At 34.6% G+C, this 27341-nt stretch overlaps 1 long non-coding RNA gene across 3 annotated transcripts in view; it reads left to right on the top strand.

The window, feature by feature from the left end:
* LOC109495685 overlaps positions 1-27341 on the top strand; it is a 401491-nt gene that overhangs the window by 256172 nt on the left and 117978 nt on the right. For all 3 annotated transcript variants that reach the window (XR_006591602.1, XR_002151291.2, XR_006591601.1), the window contains exon 4: positions 13257-13322. This is a non-coding gene — a long non-coding RNA (uncharacterized LOC109495685). The remainder of the gene's footprint in view (positions 1-13256; positions 13323-27341) is intronic.

Raw genomic sequence — 27341 nt, 5'->3', positions numbered from 1 at the left:
AGATAAAGACAAAAGGATGCAGGGGGCACAGGGAGAGGTTCTTTCAGTAAGACGGTTCCTCCTATTCACATCTGAGTCAATGTTCTTGGGAGAGTGAAGAGCAAATCAATATTTTTATGTTCAATATTCAGCTTGGGGTCGGGAAAAAAAGACTCTCATTTCTAGAGTATTAGTCACAGATTTTAGCAGGATTATTTTTTTAATCAAAGTTTTATAGAAGAATTTTGTGCATGTGGGTTTATAATTTTGTAGCTAGAAAATTTTACTAATAGGAGTTGTAGGATTTGTACAACCAGTTTACTCTCCATTTTTACTCAGTTTCAACAATTTGTTGTCATTTTCTGGTAAAGCAGTAAGCCGACCACAAAATATCGGTTATGTAATACAACGCAAGCCTTGAGAATCTCATACAATTTGAATGAACCTGTAAGTACAACTTTAGGAAAGTGAAAATGATAACATGGTAATTAATAACTCTGTGATGTGAACAAAAGCAATTCAACTGATCTACAGCCTTCACTTAAGAAAATGATTCTATTTAGTATACTTACTGAAGAAAAGGTCTGGAATGTCTCTCTTAGGAGCGAGTGACCAGCAGAAAGATGTGGCTAGACAACTAAGCACGTGGCTAGGAAATTTTGAAAATTTCAGCCTAAATCTTACCATTTTCAGGATTTCAAGGATTCATAAAATAAAGGGAATGTAGCCAAGTGGAAGAAGGACAGATACATAATTCATGAAGCAGCCCTTTCTGACATACCCTGCTGCTTTTGGCTCCTAAAAATAGATCAGTTAAGAGCACCATGTAATAATTTCCTTCAGAAAAGTGGTAAAGATTATTTTATTTGAAAGTGTTCTAAAGTTTTGCAGTATAAGCAATAGAGGAATCTTCAGCCTATTTTAGAGACAGACATGGGGTATTATGCAGAATATATTTGAAATAACTTTTTTTTTTCCCTGTGGCCTTATTAGCATCTAGCTGGAAGGCATTGCATGCTTTTTTGCTTCACTGTGTTCTATGCAAATTACCAGGGTGGAAAGTGCCTTTATTAATAGATTTAAAATACACTTTAGAGTGACGCATTTTCTTGCAGACAGCATATTTGACATGGGATCTTCAATTGGGGGCAAAGACATTTACCATCAATTTGAAATCCAGAGAATGTAATGACACATCAAGTAACATAAGAAGCCATTTCCGAATAATACAAAATTTAAAACTTGACCTGCATAAGTAAATCCATTATTACTCTTCTCTAAAGTTCTAGCCTTCAAATACATTTTTAAATATGCTAAACTTGTAAAGTGTAATTACACAGGAGTATTAAAACTATATAGACCTATTGTTCTAAAAACAAAACATTGTGTTTACATTTCCTTAGATTACCCTTGTCTTCTTGCGTGAACTTCAGAATATGCCATAGTATTTGAAATTTTGTGATCATTTTGAGTTTATGTGTTATAAAATATCTCATCCAAAGTATACTTGCATTAAGGTAACTGACTTGGAAAGTTACTGATTTTGAGAAGTACAAACTGAATCCATAATTAGAATGATTAAATTTTACTTAACTTTGTAACAGTGCCCAGTAAAAGTCTTCAATGGTATTAGTCTTATAAAACATTTTAATTTATGCTGTAAATTAGCATAATCTTATTAATTTTCATCTATTTCCCAAGAAATGCCATCTTTATAAAGACACTCAAACCAAAAATCTATAGCCTATAGACTTCTGGTAGTCGACTTGTCAGTTCTGATTATTTTCAGTAATCCAGTTATATTTCACTGACCTACTTTTTCAATGACTACTAACCTTTCTAGGCAAAAATGAAAGGTATATTTTTTCTTGATGGTAGATGTTTTTCTTGCCTGAGAATTATTAATAGTTTAGTTAACAAGTTCATAAAGCTAACTTTTACTTCTGGAATATTTTTATATATTCATAACAAAAATGAATTGTCCACATTTCTCTTATTGAGACACACTATCTATATCTAATATATATTTCACAAGTTATTTCCATCAATTCTAGGCCTCTGAGAAGAATTTTAAAAAATGACTCTATGAGTCAAAATATCTTTACAGTATAAACAATTCTGAGCTAATTTAGGATATTATTGACACTTTCTAAGGAAAGATAATTAAAATTGGTTCCTATCAATATAACTTTAAACTTTGAGAATTACGGGGTTTGGTTCTAATCCTTATTCGAATCATCTGATGACCTCACTGAGCTTAATTGTGTAAAGAGCATTTAATCCGTTTTGACAAATACACACACACACACACACACACACACAATTATTTGCACTTGCCTTATTTGAAATGGCAAAGATGTGACACTGTAGATTGACATGGTTTCCTTACCACTCACATTGCTAAAATGGAACCTGCCGGTAGGAAATGACTCCTGTAACATTGCTCTGAAATATTTGTGATACCTCTGGAATCCTATTCAGTTAACTGCTGAGAAGAAAAGTAAAAGCATTCTTCATTTCACAGCATCACCCTAGTATACATAGAATATTAATAGTTTTATTAATGCCTACTGAAATGCTAACTAGTCCATCAAATCTACCATAATACTGCTGAAACAGTTACGGATTAATTCAGATCTTCAATCTTATATTTGTGTCCTGAATGCTTACCTGTTAGTAAATTTTATAAGAAATAGAGTTACCTTCCCCTCATACTAGTATGGATTCTACTTGTGTAAGAGTTATCTACTGTTCTTTATGTGTACCCATAATATATAATGTTAAAATGAGATAGCTGTAATTGGTAAATAGGTCAGTAAGACCACAGTTCAGGGGACAGCGGTATCTTGCTGTCATTTGTTCTCATCCCTCCCATTATGATGATGTTTTGCATTGCAGGTTAAAAGTTGCTTCTGTGAAACGAAACATTTGAATTGTATACAAAGCCATTGGACCAGGATGACAAGGTTCTTAACAAGAAAGGATAGAACAAGCACGAGCCAACCCCAATGTGTCTATTATAATAAAATTCAAAGAAAAGAGCTAATCTGAGCAATGGATACGAAGTAGAAAAAAAATATATATCCGAGAGGAAAGTATGTGAGGAGTGATCACAGAATTATTTACAGCCTCAAAACCAGTGTGGTATTTATGATACAGGGAAATTAACTTTAGGCTTCACAGTAGAAATATAGGAATTAACTCCTAATTTATGCTTTTTTTGCCCCCCCCGCCCCATTTATAAAATCCCCAGTGAAAGCCTTCTGTAAATAAATGATATATCCAGCAACAGAAAAATGTTTTCTATACTATTTTTAGAGAAAGAATAGTAAAAGAGTGATTGCTAGATATTACAAAACTAATTTACCATTATACAGTAAGTCCTTAGGTAATATTTAATTAGAGTTAGCTAGATGTATTAGATACAGCTAGGCTCAGTTCATCTGATTTGGACTTAAAGCAAAATCTTGCAACTTAATTTGCATAGGAAAAAATAAAATTCAGTATAAACCAACATTACAGCTAACCATAATAATGTTTCTCAATCTAAGGGCATAAAAGGCTAGTACTTCTTACTCCTCATAATCAGAAATTTGTTATGTTGAAGTAGTAGGAAGGAATCTTCTTTGGTGAGGAATCCACTGAAGTAAAACAAACAAACAAACAAACAAACAAACAAAAATAGACTGAATTTATTTGTTTCACAAAGTAAGCTTTGTTCCTACTGCCGATGAATATTCTGAGGCAGAGCCTTTTTGCCAGGAAAGGAGAAGAATCCAGGCATTATCCTTTACCCTGTAGCAGTGTTACATGCTATCAGAAAATATTAATAGTTTTCTCTATAATCTTTCTTATTTCCCATAAACCTTTCCTGTATGGACATGAACCAATATAATTTAATAGAATTAGGAGTTTTTGTCAGCTGAAGTCTGCCAAATAAGATGCACACACTCACCTTTAGCTAGGATGTACAATTTTGCTGTGTTTTCATTGTTCTCTAGATGCTTATAATAAAATAATTCCATTTATATCAGAATTTCCTTTAATACAAAATTTTTGTTGACTAGTCATTCATGGATCCTAATTTTTAAAAAATGTATAAAGCAGAACATTCTCTAGATTATTGTGTTTTGTATGTATTAAGTTTAACCTGACCAAATCCAAAGCATATCTAGCCAGAAAGGTTACTTCCTCTCTGTAGTAAAACCCTGGTTAAATATTTGATTTGTAAAAATGCATATTTATTTTTTTAAAGTTAACGAAACCTATCTCAAAATAATTTATTGCCCTTAAGTGAAATATATAAACTATTGTTTGTTAAACATTAATTCTTAAATTAGTTAAAGATTGCCTTGTTCTAACTTGTGAAAGAATTGTGCATCTAAGACCAACTATGCTGTCTTTCACTGTGATTACAAATATTGTCTCCAAATTATGAAAGATTTTTAAAAAGTTGTATAATAGAATGATGAATGAGATAAATGTATCAGACCTGATTTTTTAAACTTCTTCATCGTATGACAGCCTATTGAATTATGAGAAGTGTTTTAAATGTCTATAACTATATTCTATTTAAATTCACATAATCTTCCAAAACTTTTTGGTTTAATCAAAGTAATATGTACATTTAATTTAAAACAGTCAAATTATGCTCTAAAGCTGATAATGAAAATAGTTGCCCCTATTCTTCTGAGCCTCAGTCATTTCAATCCCCAGACATGAGTATTTTCTTTAGGATCTTTATTCTGTTATCATCTTTGTATTTACAGAAAAGATTGATTTCTGTTACTTTCTTTTAACACTTTATTTTTTAAGAGCAGTTTAAAATTTATGGCAACATGGACAGGAAGGTACAGAGATTTCCCATATAGCCTCTGCTACATTTGTTCACATTTGTTACAAAAGGTGAACCTACATTGACACATCATAATCACCCAAAATCCAGAGTTTACATTAGGGTTCACACTTAGTGATGTACATTCTATGGATCTGGAAAAATGTGTAATGACTTCTACTCATCATTAGAGTGTCACACAGAGTATTTTCACTGCCCCAAAAATCCTTTGTATTTCACTTTTTCATCCCACCCTGCCCCTACTGCCAGCCCCTATCAATCATTGATCTTTTTCATGTCCCCATGTTTTTCGCCTTTTCCAGAATTTTATATAGTTGGAGTCATACAATATGTAGCCCTTTCACATTGGCTTCTTTCACCTAGTAATATGCATTTTAGGTTCCTCCTTGTCCTTATATGGCTTCATAGCTCATTTTTCTTTAGTGCTAAATAATATTCCATTGTCTTGATGTACCACAATATATTTTCCATTCACCTACTGAAGATCATCTTGGTTTATAGCAAGTTTTGACAATTCTGAATAAAGTTGCTATAGACATCTGTGTGCAGGTTTTTATGTGGACATAAGTTGTCAACCCCTTTGAGTAAAATGCCAAGGAGCCCAGTTCCTGGATCATATAGTAAGAATATGTTCAATCTTGTAAGAAACTACCTATTACATTCCAAAATAGCTGTAGCATTTTGAATTCCCACCAGCATTGAAGGAGAGTTCCAGTTGCTCCACCTCCTCACCAACATTTGGTGTTGTCAGTGTTTCAGATTTTGACCATTTTAATAGGTGTATAGTAGTACCTTTTATATACTTATATTTGCCCCAGTATCCACAAAATTACTTTCTAAGATTTGGATTTGAATTGCATTCACTCTATAGATTAATTTGGGAAGAATTGGCATCTTGACAATATTGAGTTGTTCTATACGTGAAAATGGACTATCTCTCTACTTAGTTAGCCCTTTTTAATTTTTTTTATCAGAGTTTTGCAGTTTTTCCCAAATAGATTTTGTACATATTAGGTTAAATATATACCTAATTATTTCAGGGTTTTTGGATGTTAATGTAAATGATATTGTTTTTTACTTTCAAAGTTTACCTTTCATTTCTGGTATATAGGAAATGAATTGGCTTTTTTATTAACCTTGTACCATGCAAACTTGCATACTATAGTACAATAATATAATATAATATAATATAATATATATAATATATAATATATAAAAACTTATGTGAGTTTTGACAGATTGTATTTTTGAAAGGATTTTTCCATTTCTTCTAGTTACCAATTTTGTGGACATAGAGTTGTTCATAATATTCCTTTATTATCCTTTTAATGTTCATGGAACACATTGTGATGACCCTTTAATTTATTCTATTAATAATTTGTTTCTTCTCTCTCTCTGTCTCTCTTTTTTCCTGTTAGCGTGGCTAAAGGCTTATCAATTTGATCTTAAAGAACCAACTTTCAATTTTATTGACTTTCCACATTGATTTCCTATTTTCAATTTAATTGATTTGTGCTAATTTCTATTATTGCTTTTTTTTCTGCCTACTGTGGACTTACTTTGTTCTTCTCCTCCTAGATTTCTAAGGTAGAAGCTTAGATTACAATTGATTTTAATATTTCAACTTTTCTAATATATGCATTTAACGCTATAAATTTGCTTCTAAGCACCGTTTCACTGCATCCCACAAATTATAAGTTGCATTTTCATTTCCATTAGATTGAAATATTTTTAAAATTTTCTTAAGATTTCTTCTTTGACTATGTGTTATTTAGAAGCATATTGTTTAATCTCTACATTTTGAAATTTTCCAGTTGTCTTTTTTTATTGATTTCTAGTTTAATCCCACTATGGTCTGAGAGCAGACATTGAGTGATATATATTCTTTTAAATTTGTTAATGTGTGTTTTATGGCTCAGATTGTGGTTTATTTTGGTAAGTGTCCCATAAGAGCTTGAGACAAATGTGCTTTATTTTGTTGTTGCATGAAGTAGTCTATAGATATCAATAATGTCCAGTTGATTGGTGGTGTTGTTGAGTCCAATTATGTCCTACTGATTTTCTGCCTTTTGAATCTGTCTGTTTCTGATGGATGGGTGTTGAAGTCTCCACCTCTCTTTGAAATTTTCTTAGTTTTTAGCTCACATAGTTTGGCACTGTTTTTAGGCACATGCATGTTAAAGACTGTTATGTTTTCTTAGAGAATTAACCTCTTTATCGTTATCTAATGCCTTTTTTTTTATTCCTGATAACTTTCCTTGCTTTGAGGTCTTCTCTCTGAAATTAATACAGCTTCTCTTGCTTTTTTTTTTTTTTAATTACTGTTACCATGGTATATTTTCATGTGTCCATTTACTTTTAATCTATATGTGTCTTTATATTTAAAGCAGGTTTTTGTAGACAACACATAGTTGAGTTTTGTTTTTGATCCACTATGACAATTTGTCTTTTAATTGGTACATTTGGGCCATTGACATTCAAAGTGATTATTGATATATGTGAATTAATATTTACCACATTTGTAACTGTTTTCTATTCATTGCCTTGTTTTTTGTTCTTATTTTTATCTTCCACTGTTCTTCCTTTTGTGGTCTTTATTGGGCACTTTATATGATTCCATTTTCTTTCTTTCTTAGTGATGTGATTATACTTCAAAAAAAATTTTGGTTGCTTTAATGTTTGAAGTATACATTTACAGATAATTCAAACTTACTTTTAAATAACAGTATAGCATTTCTATGTAGCCTGAATACCGTATAATAATGAAACAATTTTAATTACTCCTTCCCATCCCTTGTATCATTGATGTCATTCATTTCACTTATATATAAGCTTGTATAAACACATAAGCATAAAACATGATACATACATAAATATATGTGATAGGATACATTTTTCGTATTGTTACATTGAACAAACTGTTATCTGTTAGACCTATTAATATTAAGAAAAATAAAAGTTTTTAATTTTGTCTTCACTTATTCCTTTTTTATGCTTTTCTTTTCTTTAGATAGATCTGAGTGACTGCCCTATAATATTTTTCCTTTTCTATAAAGAACTTCTTTAAACATTTCTTACAAAGGAGGGCAACTGGCAACAAATTCTCTCAATTTTTGTTTATCTGAGAAATCATTCTTTTATCACTTTTGAAGGATAATTTTGCAGGGTACAGAATCCTACATTGGTGGGTTTCTTTTCTCTCAACACTAAATATTTCTCTCCACTCTCTTCTTGCCTGCAAAGTTTCTGAGGATAAGTTGCTTGTAATTCTTATCTTTGTTCTGCTATAGGTAAGATGTTTTTCCTCTGATTTCTTCTAGAGTTTTTTCCTTATCTTTGACTTTCTGTAGTTTGAAGATGATATTTCATAGTGTATTTCTTTTTGACATTTATACTGCTTTATGTTCTCTGAACTTTCTACATCTGTGGTTTGGTATCTGACATAATTTGGGAAAATTCTCAGTCATTATTGTTTCAAATATTTCTTCTGTTTCTTTCTCTCTTTCTTCTCCTTTTGATAATTCCATTATATGTATATTACACCTTTTGTAATTTTCCCACAGTCCTTGAATATTCTGGGATTTTGTTTTTCCTTTTTTTAGTCTTTGTTCTTTTAGCTTTTCAGTTTTCAAGGATTCTATTGTTATATTCTCCAGCTCAGAGATGCTTTCCTCAGCTCTGTCTAGTCTACTAATGAGCCCAGCAAAAGCATTCTTTCTGTTACAGACTTCTTTAGCACTTCTTTTTGGTTATTTCTTAAGAGTTCCGTGCCTCTGGTTACATCGACCATCTGTGCATGCCTCTGCTTTATACAGTAGTACCCTTAGCATATGAATTGTAGTTGTTTTAAATTGCCAGTCTGATAATTCCAATATCCCCTCCATGTCTGGTACTGAAACTTGCTTTGTCTTTTTAAATTGTGGTTTCTTTCTTTCTTTCTTTTCTTCTTTCTTTCTCTCTCTCACTCTCTCTCTCTTTCTGTTTTTGTGTGCCTTGTAATTTTTTCTTGATAGCTAAACATGATGTACTGGGTAAAAGTAACTGCTATTAATAGTCCTTTGGTAATGTGATGGTGAAGTGTTGGGGGAAAAGGTTGTATTCTATAGTCCTATGATAAGATCTCTGTCTTCTCCTGAACCTATGCCTTGAACTGTGAACTTAGTAAGATTTTCTGTTTTTTGTTTGTTTGTTTGTTTGTTTTTCCCTCACAGTTTAGTTGGAACAAGATGGCTAGAAAGGGCTGGAGTTGGGTAGGCTCTTTTCTCAAGTGGAAGGCTAGAGCTGGTTCCAGTTAGTGTTTCCCTCTACCAGGTTAAGCCCTGATAATATGCCAGCAGGTTAGGCTCTGGTTTCCCTTGTGGGCAGACCTGGTTAAGAACAGAGTATTCTGGCGTATTTCAAAATGGTTCCCTTTATCTTCCTCCCGCTGGAAGCACGGGGCGGGGGGGGGTTCTCTGATATTTACTGTAGGAACTTGTTTGAGCTCCTGGAGGTAAATCTCACAATATTGTGAGGGCCTGCATATGCCTGGGTCTTTCTGGAGTTATTAACTCTGAGTTGTCTGCCCTGAGCCTCCAGAAATTCTTTAATTACTGTTTTCCTACTCCCACCCTGGTTCTCACAGAGGTTTCTACTCTTAAGTCTCTGCTCTGGGAGCACCTGGGTGGCTCAGTAGGTTAAGCATCAGACTGTAGGTTTTGGCTCAGGTCATGATATCCTGGCTTGTGAGACTGAATTCCAGGTCGGGCTCTGAGCTGGCAGTGGGACCCTAATTAGGAGTCTCTCTTTCTGCCCCTCCCCCGCTCATGCATGCTCTCTCTCTCTCTCTCTCTCAAAATAAATACATATTTAATAACAAGTCTCTGATCTGGTAAGCTGTTGCTCCCTGTCTTTGCCTGTGATGTCTTTCCAATCTTAGGGGTGGTATTTTCTCCTATGCCCTCTTCTGTCTTAAAGATCCAAGGAGAGTTGTTGATTTTTCAGTCTGGTCAGCTTTTTCTTTGTTCTGACAGAGTAACCACTTCCAAACTCCTAACATGTGTAACCAGAAAAGTTTCTGTTACTTTTTGATACATTAATTTTGGGCATTGTGTATGGAGTTCCTGTAATAGTAAGATTAAATTTTTATGCCCATAAATGCTACTTATTGTTTTCCTCTGCAGTTTTATTAAGGGATCGTATTCTCCCATTTTGTCCATCTTCTGTCTTCCTACCTTATAGCTTTAAGGCTAGTAATATTTCCCAGTTTAATTAAATATGACATTTTTTACTTCCATTATAGCCATTTGGGGCTACAACCACTGTAAATATAACATTTCACTTTTAGCTCTAAATTATGACATATTGGGTGATCTCTCTCTCTCTCTCTCTCTCTCTCTCTATATATATATATATATATTTGTGTATATGTATGTATGTATACATATGCTCTTTAAATATATATATATTTGTATATATGTATGTATGTATATATTATATATATATATATATATATATATATATATATATATATATATGGCTGTTTATTTTTGAGAGAGACAGAGAGCACGAGCAGGGGAGGGTCAGAGATAAAGGAAGACACAGAATCCAAAGCAGGGTTCAGGTTCTCAGCTGTCAGCACAGAGCCTGATGTGGGGCTCAAACACAGGAACCCTGAGGTCATGACCTCAGCCAAAGTCAGACACTTAACCCACTGAGCCACCCAGGCACCCCTATTGGTTGCTCTTGTAACTAGGTTGCTCTTACAGGCCTTCCAGTCTTTTGAAAACATATTCAGATAAATAGGTTAATTATTATTTAAAATCATATTAAAACCCATGGAAACAAGTATTGGTGATGTAATGAATTCTAATGAACACTGTCCCCAGAATCCAGCTCAGAAAAATTCTGGCTAAATTTTTCTCCACACGATCGAAATTTAACATTTATTTTTCAGCCAATTGTTGATTGCTATTTAGACTGTAACCGTGATTGTTTGCTTTTTATATTGTTCATAAATAGTGTTTTATAAAATTATTGGTTCTAATTACTAGCCTAAATACAGCTACACAGTGTCAATGTATCATGAGTCAAAGAACTGCTATAGGAAATAAAACTGTGTGAAAAAATAAGATCTATTGCGTGTTAGAGTTTCTGTAATGAATTAAGACATGGATAATCCTGTTGAATCAATGTTGATCAAGCATGTTCCTGAATTATTTACCAGCAGTGATTACCTTCACATCTTACTCTGAAGGTGTACATCCAAGGAATGTCAGAATCCCAAAGATTTCCTAGAATACCTGAGCTCACACTTGTCTTTTTCTCTGATTCCTTTATGCAAATCATGAAGTAAATCACATAATTGGGTACATTATTATACACCGTCTTGCACCTTAGCTGCAATTGTCCTGTTTGTGCAAATAAAGTTTAAAGTCTTTAAATCAATCTTTATCATTTTCCCTGGGAACAAGTGAAACACAATTTCAAAAAATATGAATTCTCTTGTTGCTTACTCTCTAATTCTGGTTTACATAGGATGAAATGGAAACTTTATACACCAAAACCTAAACTGAATTCGGAAGCTGAAGAAAGTAGAATATATTAGCTCTGAAATGTTATACCTTGAAACGATCTGAAGAGACCAAGATATATGCAGTTTCATTTAATACCGAGAGAAGAAAATGGACTGCGGGGGAGAAATATTTGATCCATTTAAACTACAATGAATTTAGTATATTTTTTCATATATATATTTACATTTTCACTTACAGAAAATTCTAATTTGTCCAGATTGAGCAGAATAAATATTCTTCCACAAGTGATCTGCTTAATTACTTAAATAGAGTGGGAATTAAGGTAAAAGACTGCTCCAGTTTAACCCCTGGTTTTGTCAACTTCAAAGCCTGCATCCTCTAAGAACAGCGTTTGTAAGATATAAATAGAGTCAGGTCATTCCAGTGTTCACATTCTTTCAAAGGTTCCCCCTCACCTGCATCTACAGTCCTTGGCGGGGAATAAATGTAGGGGCCTCCAAGTATATCTCTGTTTCCCTCTAAGCCAGTGCTTTTTAATCCTTAGTGAGTATGACATCAATAAAATCGGCCACAATATCACTTTAAAAAATGTGGGTTAGAAGAGAAGAGAAATTTCAGTGTGCATCACTCACCGTAAAGCTGATGACACTTGAGCACATACTGGTTTTTAGAGGAAGTATGCATTCTGGTTTGCCTAGGATAAGCCTCATTTATGTCTGTGCCCCAGCCCCATTTCTCTAGTGATCTCATTCACATTCAACAATGTCCCAGGTTAGATGAGAAATTATATGTTGGTCCTCATAATGGATGGCAAAATAAAATGCATTCTTTAGTGTGGGTCACAGTAAAAGATCTTAAAATTGATTAGCCCAAGACTCTCTTGGACCTTTATTCCTTAACATTTTATTAAAAATGAAATTCACTGAACACACCTTTTTCTTTCTTTTCCTTCCTTGTTTAAGCAGATTCTTACACATCAATATATTCTTAAATATTTCTTTCTTGTGTGTGTATGTGTGTGCGCGCACACGTAAGCAGATTCTTCTGTCTAGAATGGCTTTGACTTCTTTCCTCCTTCTTTGCCTTTGTAAGTAAATTCTTACTTATTTGTAAAGACATTTGCTTATTCTGGAAATAATACAATGCAATATCTAATAAATATTAAAGCTTTGTATACAGTTAAGTGGTGAGAAACAGATACGACTGGATAAAATGAAGACATTGAAATAGAAATATTTAGAAGCAAAACAAATTTAGATTTGAGGGAGGCAAGTAAAAAGTTCGAATTTAATTAACTCTTTGTATCAGGGTAAAATGGCCAATGGAATTGCACAGGTAAATGGGACCTAAATATAGATGATCTTCAGTACCAGGATGACAAATGTAATTTTTTCATGACATGTGTGTAGACACACATAAACACAGGCAAACATATATTTGTATTGTTAGTGTTTGGTGAGCAGGAGACATAAAGGAAATGGTCTCTGTGATATAAGACAAAAATAGAAGTATAGAGAACAGCTTGGTTCAGAGTCTCTAAAATAAGAAAAAAAATTGCTATTTTTTTTTTTTTTTAGCTAAATGACTTAGCCTGGGTCTACCAAACAAGTAGAACATGAACCAAGAGGTTGCATGAAGGTAATCTATATGGGGAGGTGATAAGAGGAATAAGACTGAAGTGCTAAGAATGGGGAAAGGGTAAGAATCAGTATAAGGTGGTATTGTTCAAAGTTGTTGTCTGAGTTGTTCTCTACCATGGACAACTGGAGTCCAGTCACACTGGAGACCTTTCCAGGAGCCAAGCAGAAGATGCCCATGAGTTGCCACTCCAAAAGGATAGGAGTGTCACCAGGTCCTGTGTCTGGCACATTGCTGACCTTGGGATATTTGCTCTCTCTCTTTTCCAGGTCTACTCAATGGTCAGAACAGCTGAGGTGCTGAGCATCTGTTGGAAAAAGCTGTGCCAAGAGACTGTGAGTGTGGACAATATCTGATATACCAAGTTTACCGATAGGCTAAATTGAGAACAAATATTTTAAAGCATTTTCTATTGAACATGATTGTTTTGTACTCGTAAAAACTTCGTTTATATGTCTTTTGCCAAGCCTTAGTTGTTCGTTTGCCTGGTAACTAATTTCTGAACACAAATTCCACTGGGTAAAGGAAGAGGTTAAGTGCAGGGTAATATATTTATATGTAAACCACAAGAGAAGTCACATTTAAAGAAGGTATGATATGACTTGTCTGCTTGGGGAAGGTAAAAAGAACGTCTATCTTTTTAAGAGTATAGACACAGTCTTCTTTTATAAGCAAAGACCACATTTTCTTTATTTTAATGTTCTCTTAGCATAGTACCACAAAGTGTGCGTATGTACGTGTATACATACATTTAGGTATAAATAATATACATTTATTGGCATATATTGATATGTATCAATATATACCATAAAATAATTAATTAGAAATAAGGTATGAAACAAATAATAAAGTAAAAAAAGAGAAGGATTAATGCCTCAATAGTTTTTACCTATATAAATGTAGGTTTTCTACAAAAGAAAAATACCTTATATCAACCTATTGGTCTTTCACAGAAATTAATAATAATATTAAAATCTCTGTTTTCTTAATTCACTGTTTAGTTTTATTGCAAATAATTATCAACTAAAGGGAGAAATTTTTTATTTTAAATGTTTTTCAAATTCAAAAATGTCTCATTTATGAACTAACATATTAACTTAAAAGCAAAAATATAATACAATTCAAAATCTGTTTAACTGTTATAAATTTTTATCACAAAAGTTCAAAATTTCATAAGAAAAGACAGAATTGAATTAGCTCAGGTTATTTCTTGATCTTACAGTCACTTTGCTATCATTTTTTTTCAAGGCTGTTTAGACACAGGCATATGTACTATCAAAGGAAACAGGGGCATGATCTGAGCCCCAATGCAAGTTTGAGCAATTCCAAAAGAGAACAAAATTACTCCAGACATGAACAGTGCAGCTGATTTGGGGCAGTTGAGAGCACACTGGATAACTGGGAATTGCTGTTGAGAGCACACTGAATAATGGGGAATTGCATGAATTAACTTGCATGTAGAATATAAGGTTTGCTAAAAGATACATAATTAATAGCTAATATGAAGTTTATATATGCATTATAAAAATTCAAAGTAATCATAGTGATTATTTACTTATTTTTTATATTTAAAAAATATATATGCTTTTAAAATATATATATGCTTTTATTTATTTTTGAGAGAGAGAGAGAGAGAAAGAGACAGAGAGAGAGAGAGAGACAGAGCATGAGCAGGGGAGGGGCAGAGACAGAGGGAGACAGAATCTGAAGCAGGCTCCAGGCTCTGAGCTGTCATCACAGAGCCCAACATGGGGCTAAAACCCATAAACTATGAGATCATGACCTGAGCCGAAGTAGGATGCTTAACTGACTGAGCCACCAAGGCACCCTCATAGTGGTTATGTAGAACTTAAACCATAGAAAAGGATCCCCTCCCCACCCAAGAGGAATATTTTATCACAGATATTTATTCGAATTGTGAATACATAGTGATAATTAAAAGCAGACTAAATTTATCCAGTTTTTTTTTAATTTTAAAATTTCTACACATAATACAACTTCTAACTTCAGGGGCATCCACTGCTACCAGTCTAACTTTGATACACCACAGAGGGTTCATGCTGCTTTTTTTTTTCTTAATCTAAGAAATCTTTGTCTACCACCAGATCAAAGATTTTCTTTTGTTTTCTTTCATAAGCCTTATAGCTTTCACTTTTAAAAGTAGTAAATGACCCATTTCAAATTAATTTTTCATATGTTGTAAGGTAGTAGTCAAAACTTATATTTTTCCAGATGAATATTCAGGTTTTCCAACATTATTTACTGAAAAAGACAAGATATCTAGCACTGAAATTCTGGCACTTCTGTCAAAAATCAATTGACTTTCTATATGTGGGTACATTAATGGACTGTACTGATCAACATTACTTCTCTCATTGATCTATATGATTTACCCCCTTTATTCTGATACTTCGGTGAATTTTACTGACTTTCAAATGAACCAACCTAGTATTCCTGGATAAATTCTACCTGTTTATTATGTATTATCCTTTTTTATGTTACTGGACTCCGGCTAATATCTGGCTGAAGATCTTGGCAAAATCCATGTTCTTGATGGATATTAGTTTGCAGTTTTCTTTTGTTATAGTACCTTTCTCATGTTTTATCATCAGGATTGTGCTCTTTACTAAATTAGTTTCCTCCTTCTCTAGCTTCTGAAAGAATTTATGTGTCTGGTATTATTGCCTTTCTAATGTTGATAGAATTCACCAATTAAATCACCTGGAACTGGAGTTATTTTTGTGGGAAGGTTTGGTAATGAGTTTTATTTCTCTGTAGACAGATAGCTATTCAGATTTTTGTCTTTCTTTTTGAATTAATGTTAGTAAGTCATGGTTTTCAAGAAACTTCCACACAGACTTGTTAAGTCTTTCCTCTGGATAGCTCCCTCATTTCCTACGCTTTGTTCCACAGATTGCATCCACATCAGCAGCTCCATTCTCTGATTTCGGCCTCTGCTCTCTTAGCTGTATTACTTTATTCTTCTTGGATTCCCCTTGCTATGCCATAGTTGATGAAATATTTTCAGGCAGAGAGCCATGGCACAGAATGGAGCACAAGTTTCCATTCTTACAGCAACCACCATCTTGTTCTGTCTGTTGTCTGATGCCTGAATTAGTTGATTCCCATGTTTCTTCCCCAAGTTTTGTAGTTGCTGATGGTGGGAGACTTAGTTTCATACAGATTACTACACATAGCCAAAAGAAGAAGTGTCCCGTGTTTTTATTCTCATTGTCACCATCTTAGTTTAGACACTTCTTGCCAATATGACAAGTATTTCAATATTTTTCTCACTGATATTCTAAATATCAGTTATCCCATGCCTCACCTTTTCCAAAATGTTGCCTTCACCATTTCAGTCCTATCTAAAAATGTGTTTTTATTACAGATAAATTACAAATATTCTATTGTATTAAAGCATCTCTGAAGTCTGCTCTTAATATACCTTTATATCCATACTCCTCTTTAATGTCTTGCACACTCTATACGCTCTAGCCAGCCTTGTCTGTTTATGGTGGTCTGAACCACATATCCCTTCTTGTTAGTTGCCTTCCTCAGTATCATATCCTCAAATACTCTTCCTTACCTTCTTTCTTACTATAAAATAACTACCACTTTTTCAAAATGCAGTTAATATTTCATCTTCCAAAGAACTTGTTAATCATACAGTGTTATTTATCCACAGAACTTATACTAGGCTCATTCTTATACATTAACACCCTTAGGTGTTAGTTAACTTGTCAGATGGTCATGCTTATCTTCCCAGAATATATGAAAAGCTCAGTGAGGTTAGAAGTTACGTAGTTGGCTTTACTAACCCAAGAACATTTACTTTATTATTTAAGGGTATGGGAACTGATATAAAAGATATACCCCAAATCTCAGAAACTGCACCTAATATAAGCTTATATTTCATTTTCAAATCTCTGAAAAAGGGATTTGAATACTTAGGCAACACTCTTCCTGGTGACAGTATAGCATCCCAGTAACCTTCCGTCTTCAGTAGCCTCCTAAAATCAATGTGTCAGACAAAATCAAGCTGGGAGGATCTTTATTACAAATGACAGCTCACATTCTGTTGGCTAGACCAAGTCACATGGGCACATCTTACTTCAAAGGAGGCTGGGAAATGGAATCTTGTTGTGCATCCTGTAGAAGGCAAATCATAACAGCTTGCCATTTCTGTCATATCTGCCATGATATGATTGCTCCTTTGTCTTAAGTGTCACATCTTTCTATAACTTACCTTGATGATTCGATTTTTTAAGCTGAGGAAAGAGCTCAGACCTCTTTGAGTGCCTAAGAATTATTGCAATCTCTGAATTCAGTCTAGATCAATAGTAGAATAGAGGAATGCAACTGATAGGTAAAGGGATCTTATCTTCTAATCACATAATTACAGCAAAAAGTTGGAAAGAGTAATGTCCTGCTCTACTTGTGTTTGGTTCCGTCCATAAGAAACATGAACTAAGAGAAGTTAGTTTTTAAGGAGAATAACAAGAAAAAGTCAAGGACTCTGATCCTTCCCCTGCTTGCTTGTAGGACAGCTCTGCAAACTACAGTCATGGTTCTGACTTTGGAAGCAATCCTAACAATAGGGACCCAATTCTCACAGCAGATAAGATTTAAAGTTTAACATCGTCTTGTGTCTGGCTTCCCTACATATGTGCCCAATAACTCATTTCTTTTCCAATTTCGCAAACATTTATTGAAACCTAGAACGAGGCACTGGGGATGCGAATATGAGACCGGCAATGTTTATGGAATTCAAAGTTCAGTAAACTACACACACACACACACACACACACACACACACACACACATACACACACACCCCTAGTCTAAACCTCTCCCCATTTTATCCAGTATTTGTGTCCAAGAGTCTCTCCTAGCTCTCATTTAGACATGATCCTTGCAGAGACATCAGCAATTTCTGTGAATCCAACCTGCTCTTTGGTATCCCAATCCTGCCAGGACATATGCAGGCAGATGGACTTATTCTTGTTGTTCAGCCTAGGTAAAGGAACCTAACCCATGCATAGTGTCTAACTGTGTCTACTCTAGAGAATGAACTTAATAAGCATTAACTACTTTTCCTCCTATACTCCCTACTGAAACTACTCTCTGCATTAGAAGTCTAATTTGAGGGTCTAGCGTGGCTATAAGTGACATAATTCAGAATTAAAAAATTACCAGAAAATAATGCAATAGAAATAAAAGCAGGGCTCTATGTACAAGAACTGAGACTCAAGGGTCAGGGAATCAGTCTCAAGAACTCAAAACTCAGGAGTGAAGCAGTTCGGAGAGATAGAGGCTCACACTCCAGGGTCTAAGTCCCTCCTTCCGTGTGGCAGGCTTGATTTGTGAACATGTATAAGTGTGACCTCACTGATGAAGAGAAAAATAGGGTAAGTTCTGGGGAATGAGAGATAGTGAGATTGGTAAGAGAGACACTGCATAATACCACTAGAATTTCTGATCACGTCTCTTAAGACTTCTCAAAGGGCAAACAACGTGCAGCCAAACTGTGATGTCATTGTTCCACATAATGGCCATGATTTTCCATGCTGTGTCCTATAATTCTGCACTCTCTCTCTTACATGTTCTTTTTAATTTTTTCCCTATTATACCTATATGTCTTGGTTTTCTGATTGTTTCCAAATTCTTTGACATTTCTGCCACAAGATGTGGAATCTAATTCTCTTTTCTATAACTATGGGCCCAACACAGTGACTCACTTCTAATAAGTAGAACGCAGCGGAAGTCATGCTTTGTGACTCCTTAGTCTAGTTTGGGAAAAGTGACACAGCTTTTGCCTGCCTCTCTTTCAAAACGTGCTGTGGGAGTCTGCGGCTGACACATAAGCAGAGAGGCTTCCCTGAAGCCACCATGCTGAAGTGCTCACAAGGAGAGGGTAAATGGAGATAAAGAGGGGTGCCTGAGCAGCCCAACTTTGCTAGCTTTCAGCTGTTTGAGTCTTCCCAGCATCTCTTGACAGATATGTGAGTGAGCCTTCAGATGATGTCACGTCTAGTCTTTGAGCAGCCCTAGCTAAAGCTGAGTGAAGCAGAGGAGCCTTTTTCTGTGTCCTTCTGAAATCCTGACCCAGAGAAATCTGGACCATAATATAGGGTTGCTTTAGATCCTATATTCTCCCTTATGCTAAGCTTTGTGTCAATTTGTTATGCAGTAATAATGTCTAGATTTTTATATTAGGAGTGAGGTCCTAAGATAGCACAGCCGAAAACATGTAGCTTCATGATCAGGAGGTGGGTGCAAAAAAAGCTGGAGGGACCTTGAAGAAAGTGTGAGAAAAAATGTAAAAGGGTCATGAAGAGACTGTTAGTAAAAGTCTGATGGCTCTCAAGGAAGCTGCTAGTGAGGACTGAAAAAAAAAAAGTGAAGAAAATACTATTGGGAGCTGAAGGAAAGAGAATCTTTTGTTGCATAGTAGCAAAAATTCAGCAATACTATGCCCTGTGGCTATAAGGAAAGTGAAAATAAACCTAATGGATGGGATGGTCTAGCGAAGATTTTCAGGCAGAGTATTGAAGTTGCCCCCTGGCTTCTTCTTGCTGCTTATAGTAAAATATGGAAGAATAAAGGTAGGCCAAAGGAAGAAATTTAAATATAAAAGATCCAGGGCTTGCTGGGTTATAAACAAAAGAGTCTCATTATTAGTCTCTCAGAGATTTTCAAATTGAGAAAAGGCTTCAGAGCAAAGACGAAATCCATGGTGGGGCTAGAAGATCTTTTGCTGAGACCTCAGAAGTATTTAAGATTGTATCTCTGTATAACATTAACTTGCAGGACATATACAATATGTATCTTTGTTTTAAGTCTCTGCAGTGCCCAATGCAGTGTCTCTGACATGATAGATGCTAAAAAAGTTGTTTCTTTTCAAACCGCATTATTCAGTGTACCATTTGTCAGTCAAAGCATGTTGATCATTAGTATCCACACTTAAAGTACTAAGGATAAGGGGCAGGAATAGAAAATAAATCAACTAACCATCAGTAAACCATGCTCCTTTTTTCATTTTCACTTATCAAGTGCACACTAATACGAAGCCACTGGGCAAGTAGCCATGTCCACTTAATAGCCTCTTTCACTGGTTTCTGAGAATCAATTCAATATTTAAGAAAACAACCCTAAGATGATGTAGTGATGAAATATGTAAATAACTTCATAAATAATTATAATAATCATGATTTTATTTGGAAAATACAGATATTAACATCAGATGATTTAATAGAAAAACATCCAATGGACATCTTGTTTTTCTGTCAGGTTTATATTGATTAAAGTGGCCCAATAAACATGAATAGTTAATAAAGACAAATGACATTTAGCTTTACTAGTACTTAAGAAAGTCACAGATTATTTGGGATGAGAAGTTAAAAGTAATTTAGTTAGAATAAATTATTAAATTATAAAGAATTCAGAAAAAGTTTAGTTTCTTACATAAGTCAGGCATGATGTTAACATTTAGGCTAAAAAGAAAAATAATATGTAAACCTTGCTATCAGTGACACATGGAAAAGCAGGAGCAGAGATGCATTTGGGGAACAAGTTCATGTTTACTGAGTACCTTATTTTTTGCTTGATTTTATTGCCTATGAGACTGGATACTTGTTTTCAGGGTGTAGAGTAAATATTATAACTTTTTATATTTCAAGTGTCTTAAAAAGTAGATTATGTGTAATCTGTAACTGTGGATAATGAGTGAATGAATGAATGAATACAGAAGTGAATGACTTAGACTGAAAAATAACCCATGGAAAATATCAGTGCTTAAAGGATAAACAGAGTACTATAATTAATTAAAAGAAATGTATAAGGGATAGTTCAAAATATTATAGAGATTCTAGGAACGAATAATCAGGGGAAAGAAATTTGAGATGGAGAAAGAGGGTAATAAGCCAATGTACCACCTATGTAATTCTTATTTTTTAAAAATTTTTATTAATGTTTATTTATTTTTGAGAGAGCATGAATGGGAGAGGGGCAGAGAGAGAGGGAGACACAGAATCTGAAGCAGCCTCCAGTCTCTGCGTTGTCAGCAGAGAGCCCTACACGGGGCTTGAACCCACAAACCATGAGATCATGACCTGGGCTGAAGTCGGACGTGTAACTGACTGAGCCACCTAGGTGCCCCTCACTTATGTAATTCTCAAGTTAATTTTCTCCTACTTATTGCTACTGCCTTGGTTCAATTCCTCACCACACTATTTGCTTAAACCATTGTGACAACCCCCAACTCACTTTCATACCATTATTTTTTGGCCCCACAAAGTAAATCCTTCCTGATTTGAAGAAATTCTTCTTTCCCTTTTGCGTCTCTCCCCTGTTGCTCTGCTTCTCTCGTGTCTCTCTCACATGCTGCCATGAATGCAGAACACTGAATCTGATACCCCAACTACTCACCTGGGCAGCTGGGGTGTGTGCATATGACTGTGCATGTGTGTCTGTGCATGTGTGTGCAAGGGCAGGGTCTTCTTCAAAAATCACAATACAAAGGCAACCATAAAGTTGGTGTGAATTAGGAAACAGAAACCCTTGTAGCACTTGAAATCTAGAGACTTCACATCACTGACCCAAGTTCCTATAATCCATGAGACCCAACACAAAAGTAGAGTTCCAGTTGGAAGCCAATGTAGTCAGGCAGCAGGGATATTTAAAATTGTGTGAACCAACTAACAAACATTCTTGGTTCACAAGCTAATAAAATAAATGTCCAATGACATAAAGCTTGTTGAAAGAAATACTGAATTACATACTACCAACTATTTTTTATGTATAGTAATAATATGTTTTTAATGTTGAACATGAAGCATGTCTAAAGATGAAGTATTCATTTCCTTAATTTCTCTAATTCTTGAATAGAAGGGAAAATGCTTTTACTCATGTTTCCCCAAACTGTTCTAATGTGTGTGACAAACTCTACATGATAAAATAATTGGAAAATCTTTTTTTTTAAAGTCAGGGAATATCAGATTATTACTGGATAATTTACCTGTTTTCAATATGTATTGCATTCAGGAATGTCTTATGGTTTAAGGTATATTGATGTTTACAGAAGATTTATAATTTGCTATGTAGTTACCATTATTACTTTCCAACCACAACCATATTACAGAAGATAAATCATTGGAATACAACACTCACAAAGATCTTGTGTATATTTATACTACCGTATGCCTAAGGAAAGTTAAACAGAGCTTATAAATAGCAGAAACTGAGAAACTTGTGATGCATAACAGCTAAAAGAATTTAATTTGAGAAGAATACCAATCAGAGCCATTCCTTCCAAGATGAGGGAGGGGCAGAGAGGAAGTACCACCTCCAGTGAGTGCTTAATAAGTACTATAGCTTGAATCTAAATCCTAAAACCTTACATCAGTGTTGTAGAGAATTGAATAAAAACATAGCATCTACTGAAAAGAAACAAATCTAAATTAATATGTAGCTTAATCAGTATTATGTGCTTCCAAATCAGTTACCTATTAGGTAAGTCTAATGCACATTTACCATGAGGTATCGCAATATTTTTGGAACTTAGTGTTGACTGAAATAACCTATTGCTCTGTATTGACTGAGGCAGTGCTGCATTTTATATAAAAAGGTAAATATTTGAAGGCCTGGGTGGCTCAGTCTATGAAGCATCCGACTCTTGATTTCGGCTCAGGTCATGATCTCACTGTTTGTGGATTTGAGCCCTGCATCGGCTCCACTGACAGCATGCAGCCTGCTTGGTATCCTCTGTCTCTTCCTTCTGTCTACCCCTCCCCGACTAGTGCACGCTTTCTCTCTGTCTCTCTCTCTCTCTCTCTCTCTCAATCTCCAACATAAATATATAAACTTAAAAAAAGGTAAATATTTTATATAGGTTTTAGCACGAATCTTTTCTCCTGCACAAAATATTAACACAGATTAAAAATATAATAAGTAAATTAAACTCTAATGGTGCAGCTTTCTACCTCATTTGACTGAGGAGGTTTCATTGTTTTTTATTCTTATGTATAGTTTTTCAATGGTCTTGAATATCCTTTTTAATTTATTCACATATACCTTTGCAAGCCACATATTTCAAACTTCTCATCACAGCTAGGGAAGACTTATTTATAAGCATATCATTTTTTTTCCTTTTTGAAATCTGCCTTTTTTTTTTTTTTTTACTTTTTCTTACCAGTAGCTTTTTGAAGTTGTCAAGTAACCAGCCCATTCAGACCACTCAGTGGTTTGTTTGCTGAAATTATAAAAACTTGAGATTTCTAGCTAGCATAGTTTTACTGGTAAAAATGAATTTCTCACCATCTATCACTGTTAATCAGACTGAGGCAGGTTTTCTGTAGGTTGGCTAGAAGTGGATGGAAGTTAAGCATCAGACAGTGTGATGGAATTGGCTGAAAAATGAATTTAATTCTTCCTTTACAGTATGAGTAGATGTGGAATAGGCATTTGACAATTCAGAATCATAGAATTTTTGTGCCCTGATTCATTGAAAAATATTCTAAAAAATTTTTTTAATGTTTATTTCCGAAGGAGAGGGAGAGTGTGAGTGGAGGAGGGGCAGAGAGAGAGAGAGAGAGAGAGAGAGAGAGGGGGGGACGGGCAGAGAGAGAGACACATACACAGAATCTGAAGCAGGCTCCAGGCTCTGAGCTGTCAGCACAGAGCCCGACGCGGGGCTCGAACTCACAAACCGCGAGATCATGACCCGAGCCGAAGTCGGATGCTCAACTGACTGAGCCACCCAGGTGCCCCGAAAAATATTTTTTTAAGTGATGACTTTATGCCAAGTGCTGGGGATAAAATGGCAATCAAGATAGGCAAGATTTGGGCCACGAGGGAGCAAAAGTGACCAGAGACAGTGCTTGACTCTCTCTTATAGTATCCTGAACAAGTATATCTGTATTGAGATGGCTATTTCTTGTGTTTAATAGTCCTTCTAATTATTTAAAAAAATCCTTCTTCATGTTGACCTGAAATCTTTAATGTGTCCACTTCTTGTTTGCAGTTCAGACTCTATAGCCCCATAGAACAAATCTATCTCTTTTATATGGGGCAGATTTTCAAATTTAAAAAGATAGCTATCATACATCTACTAACTTCTCTTTCTCAGGTTAAACATACCCTTTGTCTGTATCCATTCCTCATGTGACATGGCATCACATTTCCTCATCTTTTGAAGTAACCTCAGGCAGTATACAGTGCAATTTGTTAATGTGATTATTCGACTGTGTGGTGTTCAGAATCTTCTGCCCATCTCCAGGAGCAGTCTGACTAGCACAAAATGAAAGGGAGGGAAAACTACACCTTCCCTTATTTTGTTAAATGTATAAATAAAGCCTAAGATTCTGTTGGATTTTATTATTTTTTTAACTTATGAGAGTTTTTTTTCTATGTTATTGAGAAGAGGAATCTTCTCTTCCATATGGCTTTAGGCTAAGCCTCTTCTTCCTACCGCTCATCTGTAGTCTGTTTTTTGGCCCTCTTTGAAGTATATACAATTTATTTCTCCTACATTTAGTTCTCTTACATTTTCTCATGCTTGATTTGTTTGACTGTTCTCTCTTTTCAAGACCATTTTGATTTTGTAATCAACTGTCATCCAACACGTTGATTTTCGCTCTTAGTTTGGTGCCAGCAGTTGGTTTGATCAGCATGTTGTTTGTATCTTCACCCAATAAATGACCATACTCTCTCCACTAGCAAATTCTTGATCTTTATCATTAAAAATGAAAAAGTGACCAAATACTATGAAAAAAAAATCCCAGGAACATCTAATTGTCTACTGATAGATGCATTTACATTAGGGCTTAAGGAAGGGTATGTGCCATGACTCAAAAGAAGGCTCATGTGTCAAAGATATGTAAGCATCAATTGGGTGATTATTTCAACTGGAATTTTCTGGACTACATCCAGGGACTGAATCAGTTAGTTTAGGCTGATTAATTGGAAATTGTAAATTCACATGTTTTCCTAGAATTTGTGATGCAAATACCGGGGTATCCCCCATTTTGAGAAACACTGATATATTGAAAATGTCCCCAGCTTCAAAGACGAATGAACTGGTTCCATAGTCCAGTCCTACCATTTGTAAACAAGACTTAAGACAAGCTAATTAGCCTCTCTGAGCATCAGTTTCCTCATCTGAAAAATTAGGATTTCAATACCTACTTTATAGTTTCAAATTAAGATTTAATCAAGATAATGAATATAAAATACTGGGTACATTAAAGGCACTAATTAAAGTTTTGTTTTCTTCTCTTCTCTTACCACTCACAAACCCAAGATTCAGGACTGTAGTTAGATTGATAGTTCAGCCACTGGTAGAAAATAGTGGAATTGTTGGTCACAAGCTATGTAGTTGTATCAAGAAGACTGAGGAGGTATAAAGGTGGCTAAAAATGTGATCTCAACTCAGACTGAAATGATCTTTATTATTTTAATTATTTATCTCATCAAATTTTGAGTCTTGGAGGTAATAAATTTGAAAATTAGACTAGGAGGATTTGCCATTATGATGGTGTTAGAGACTTACACCTGATAAGATCAGTACTTAAGATACAGTAGTTACTAGGTTCTATTTGTTTCCTGTATATTAAATACAAGTAACAAGTTATTGAAAAAATATTGATTGCTACTCTTATTTAATAATAGAGTTGGCAGTTTTCTCTTACATGTTATAAAAAATACTCATGTCTCAGTAATTCTCATCTTCTCAAAAGTAATTGCAATATTTTAAAGTGAATTATCTGGCCTTAATACTGCAACCCTCTGAGAAAGCTATAAATAGAGGAAGGGAGTAAAAACATATCAAATTATACCCTCTGAATTATTTAACTGAGTGGATGTGGTGTGCCTAGAATTTAATGAAGTCTCACAAACCTTCTCAATTTGTTTTTTATAACTAAAATTTCTACAAATGACCAAAAAGAAAAAGGGAAAAAATGTATTAAAAGAGAGATAATATCACTGAAGAAACAGATCATAATAAGGTAAAGTAGCAGTTATAATTCTCAACTCGATGTTTGGGGAGTGAAAAAACACTGAATACTTCAGTTCTACCTCAAGTTCACCTTTATTCCATTGTACTGCTCTGCCTATGTCTTGACAAATTAAAAAAGATTGATAATATCTACCCTATCAGTACCACAGGGAAATTGCAAAGAAAAACATCAAGCAATTTTGAGAAAAGAGAATGCAAGTTATTATGAAAATGTGAATTTTCTTTCAAATGTGTCATTTATCCAATATTTGCTTGTACTTTAATAGTTCCCTTTTCTGATTTCATATCAATACATGTTCATTGCAAAAGAAATTCAGAGAATACAAAACAAAGAGGCAATACATAAAGAACACCCATAACCTCTCCCCCTCCTAGAAGTAAACTTTTAAACTTTAGGGGCACCTGGGTGGCTCAGTCGGTTAAACCTCTGACTTCAGCTTTGGTCATTGTCTCCCGGTGGTGAGTTTGAGCCCTTCATTGGGCTCTGTGCTGACAGTTTGGAGCCTGGAGCCTGCTTCGGATTCTGTCTCCCTCCCTCTCTCTCTGCCCCTCTCCTGCTCTCACTCCGTCTCTCAAAAATAAACACTAAAAAAATAAAAAACATAAACTTTAAAAAATATTTTCATGTGTATCTATCCAGAACTTTCCTTTTTCCCATTATAGCAGAAAAAAATTTAAATACTGGCTAGAGTTTTAATTGGCTACCTTAGAAGAATGTTCTTAAAGGAAAATGTCTTCTAAAAAGAACATTAAGATATAAAGAAGATATTAAGAAAAACATTTAGGCATATTTAAAAAAATCTTTATTTATTTATTTATTTTGAGAGAGAGAGAGAGAGAGCACGAGTGAGGAAGAGGGGCAGAGAGAGGGAGAAAATCGCAAGCAGACTTCATGCTCAGCGAAGAGTCCGACATGGGGCTCCGTCTCACGACCGCGGAGATCATAACCCAAACCTCTATCAAGAGTTGGACTCTTAACAGACTGAGCCACTAGATGCTGCAACTTTTAGATTTTTATTGCCTTTATTCTTTTTATAATTTCCCATTTCCCCAAAATATAATTTGATATGTAATAAAGAAAAATTTAAGTTAATTAGTTAAATGGAAAAATACATTTTCTTCTTTATTTTTTGATCAATTACAGTCAAATGCACTTAATTTAATTTAATTTAGCATTTAATTTAAAAATGGTGAATAAATGATCTATAATTAAACATTAAACTTCTGCTGCAAACCTAGATAGAGATGGACATGCATTTTTTTAGTTTTGGAGGTAATTTTGAGTTACTATGCCAAACCAGAACAATATGAACTTGTGTCCCTGGAGTGTCCATTCAAA

The sequence above is a fragment of the Felis catus genome, chromosome F1 (genome assembly GCF_018350175.1).
Source record: "Felis catus isolate Fca126 chromosome F1, F.catus_Fca126_mat1.0, whole genome shotgun sequence".
NCBI classification, from domain to species: domain Eukaryota; kingdom Metazoa; phylum Chordata; class Mammalia; order Carnivora; family Felidae; genus Felis; species Felis catus.
Note: the sequence above shows the minus strand (reverse complement) of the source record. Positions and strands in the feature narration are given on the sequence as shown.